We start from the raw sequence: 3,851 nt of genomic DNA on the forward strand, positions 1-3,851 counted from the left end.
AAAATAGCATTGGCCTTTTTAGCTGCCGCATCACACTGTTCACTCATGTTTTGTTAGCTTTGGCCCGGCTTCCTAGTCTATTCAGGTCATTTTGAATTTTGATCCTCTCCTCTGGGATATTAGTTATTCCTCCTATTTTGGTGATATCTGCAAATTTGATAAGCATGCCTTCCACTCCTTCATCCAATTCATTGATAAAGATGTTGAATAGCACTGGGCCCAGGACAGAGCCTTGTGGGATCCCACTGGTCACTTCTCTCCAGGATGAAAAGGAGCCATTGTTGAGCACCTTTTGAGTTTGGCCCATCAACCAATTATTAATCCATGTATAATGGTTGCCTTGTCTTGCCCATATTTTACAAGCAAACATCCCAGAGTTGTTTCCTTCCAGAGCTAAACATGTTTAGTTTTGCCCTATAACCAGCAAGGTAACTGTCTGAGTGACCCATGTGGACTGGTCCAGGCAGAGAAAAGTTAATCCAAGAAATTCATAATCAGAAGCAGCCCAACCACAGTAGCTCCATCTGGCTTGTACATTATCTCATGGCAGAGAAACCCAAGCCACTCCACTCCGACCTATGCCAGGAGTAACACCATCAAACACTAGTGCCATCCAGCTCCCTTTTGCTTGGTGCAAAAAGAAAGGACTTTGAGCACAACAAAGAAGAACAAATTTTGCACTCAGAGAAGTTGTTGGGGTTGTCTGGTAGACCTGCAGTCCTTTTGTTTCAGATCTGCTGAAGTTTGATCCTAGTCCCCTTCCCAATAGAGACAGTTTCTAGTTGGACACAAAACGCAGGTGGAGAGGTGGAGGTTCAGGTGTTGGAGAACCTAACTGCGTTTATAGGGGATTATAATTGTGGTGCTGCTGCCTAGGACAAGAATCCAAGCTTCTGTGTGCTGCCCTCTTGTTCTCTGATAGAAAAGCAGAAGTCATTCTTGAAGACCCAGCCAGCAAACATATGGGAGCCAGCCCAGTCCAGCTGTGCAAGTACACACGCTGCTTCTGTATCTGAATACTGCATGCCAATTGTTTTAGCTTATGCAAGAAGGGGAGGAGAGGATACCCTTAGGAAACAGGATGCCACATCTGCACAAAAGAAAATACAATCAGACTTCTGGTGCAAAGCAGGCACCTCTGTGCCCTTTCGACCAGAGAGGTGACCCCTTGCTGCAGTATCCTCCTCTTCCAAACTGAGTCAGGGGCACCTGGGAAGGAAGGTGACAGGGATCTTCTTTTCTCACAGCCCGGCTTTCTCACCCTAGGCCCTGTCGTTGGCAGAGCCGGCACTCCACAGCTGTGCAGCAATGATGCAACTCTCAGCATGTGTCTCCAGCTGTTGTGCTTGCCAAGCAAAATGTCTTTGTCTTTGGGGGCCCTGAGGGTTGGTGTGCTAGGATTGGCAGGTGTCCATCTGTGCCAACCCTGGGTGCCAGCCCTGGGAGCCTTCTTGTGCAACCCTTTCCTAAAGAAATCCATCAGGGCTAAATGATCTGGATGGGTGAAAGATGCCTGTTTTCAAATGGGCTTTTGATTAAATTGCTGACCACCTCAGTTGTGCGGTTTTCAACAAGAACAACAATAATGAAGATTTTCTTACTTTATGGATCAAGATGGGGAACAACAACGTTAGACACACAGCACTAGTTAAAAAAGCATATAAAACCAACACATATTAAAATACACACACCATGCATACTTTAAAATACATAATTAAAAATCATTTGGATAGATGTTCTAATTGATAATTATTTTATTTTATTATTGTCCTTTTAGTTTAACAGGAAAGCCCTTGTAAGCCTTGGCAAGGCTTGTCAACTTGGTATAAATATTCCAATACATAAATATAGTTTTTCTGACTTTCCTCCTATAAGTATTTGGAGTTTTTGTTTATACTCCTCCTTGGTGATTTCTCCCCTCCTTCCTTTTCTTGCACATGTGTCTTTTGAATCTCACCTGGCCTTAAAGTTCTTTGTAAATCCACCCTTGCCTTTAGAGATCTTTCTATTAGAGTCCTTCCTTATTGTCCTGCTCCTTAAAAATTAGACTCCTGCATTTTAATATTAAAGCCTGTTGCTATTCTGGAAACACCACAAAACCAACTAGCTCTGCTCTGTAAGAAGAAGAGCACTTTGTGATTATTCTGTGTGGTTTCTGCTATTCCGGAATAGTGAGAAAGTTGAAGCATTTGAATCCTTAATTTGATAACTGACTGATTTCTGTGTAATGGGCAGACGGTAGACTGGTAAGTCTCTTGGTAAAGCTTGGGTGATGTACACACAGACTAGCAAAAATTTACAACTGCCAGTTAGTCAATGATATGATGGGGTTTGTGGTTTTTTTGTGGGGAGGGAAGTATTGTTCAAAAACTAAGGTGAGAACAGCCTTCAAAGACAGAGTGAGTTACAGCAGTTACTGTCATATTGACGGGTATGGCCTCAGAGCAAGTGAATGAATTCATTCATTATTTATTACACCGTCAGAGTACATCTGCCTGTTGGATATCTTGTGACTTTGGCAAAAGTATGCTTTGGGTAAATACCTACATTCTCCCAGGAGTCTTTAAAGGAAAATTTTTATTGCACACACAGGCAGATTGTGCCAATGTCTAACTGCTCTTACAGTTAAGAAGTTCTTGATAATGTTTTGGCAGAATCTCTTTTCTTGTAATTTATAATAATAATAATAATAAAATTTTATTTATACCCCGCCCTTCCAAATAGATCAGGGCGGCTTACAAATGCACCTTAGTGCAGCAAATACAATATAAAACAGATTAAAAACAGCATCATCTCTACATAAAAACAATAAAAACCCCTTAGCCCAACCTCACGGCCACGAGTGAGGAGGGAGGCCCATAGGATGTTTAGTCGGGGAATGCCTGATTAAATAGGAAGGTTTTGAGTCCCTTCCTAAATTGGGCCAGGGTGGTAGATGAGCGGAGCTCTGTGGGCAGCGTATTCCAAAGGGCTGGGGCGGCTGTGGAAAAGGACCTTCTGGCCGTAGCGGCCAACCTTGCCCCAGGCACCTTCAGGAGTTGCTGCCCAGATGTTCTGAGGGTGCGAGGCGGAATGTACGGGGAGAGACGGTCCTTCAGGAATCCTGGGCCCAAGCCATTTAGGGCTTTATAGGTAATAACCAACACCTTATATTGAGCTCGGAAGCGAATAGGCAACCAATGGAGATCTTTGAGCACTGGTGTTATATGGCTGGTCCTGGAAACGCCAGTGACCAGCCGTGCTGCCATATTCTGCACTACTTGCAGCTTCCGAGTGTGGTATAAGGGTTGCCCCATGTAGAGTGCGTTGCAGAAATCCAATCTCGAAGTTACCAGAGCGTGTACAACAGTTTCAAGGTCCCTCTGGGCCAGGTATGGGCGCAGCTGGCGAATCAGCCGAAGCTGATAACAGGTACTCTTGACCGTCGCATTCACCTGAGCAGTCAGGTGAAGGGACGAGTCAAGAAGCACCCCCAGACTGCGCACGGAGTCCTTCACAGGGAGCGTGACCCCATTCAGGACAGGTGGAACCACCGCCATTCCTGGACCAGGGGGACCTATCACTAGTACCTCCGTTTTCTCTGGATTAAGTTTGAGTCGGTTTTCCCTCATCCAGCCCATTACTGACTCCAGACAGGCCACGAGAGGAGAGACGCCATCCCCAGTCACTGCATCAGTCGGAGACATAGAGAAAATAATTTGGGTGTCATCAGCGTACTGATAACCCCGCGCCCCATGTCTCCGGATGATCTCTCCCAGCGGTTTCATGTAAATGTTAAATAGCAATGTTAAATTTGAAGGTACAGTATTGGTTTTTGACTTTGTTTCTGGAGCTGCACCATTTTCTACCTA

General features: G+C 44.8%; 1 protein-coding gene across 1 annotated transcript in view; it reads left to right on the forward strand.

The window, feature by feature from the left end:
- LOC121925997 (DIS3-like exonuclease 2) overlaps window positions 1-3,851 on the forward strand; it is a 192,568-nt gene that overhangs the window by 59,919 nt on the left and 128,798 nt on the right. The gene's annotated exons all lie outside the window — the stretch shown is intronic.

Source organism: Sceloporus undulatus, chromosome 3 (assembly GCF_019175285.1).
Source record: "Sceloporus undulatus isolate JIND9_A2432 ecotype Alabama chromosome 3, SceUnd_v1.1, whole genome shotgun sequence".
In the NCBI taxonomy this organism is placed as follows: domain Eukaryota; kingdom Metazoa; phylum Chordata; class Lepidosauria; order Squamata; family Phrynosomatidae; genus Sceloporus; species Sceloporus undulatus.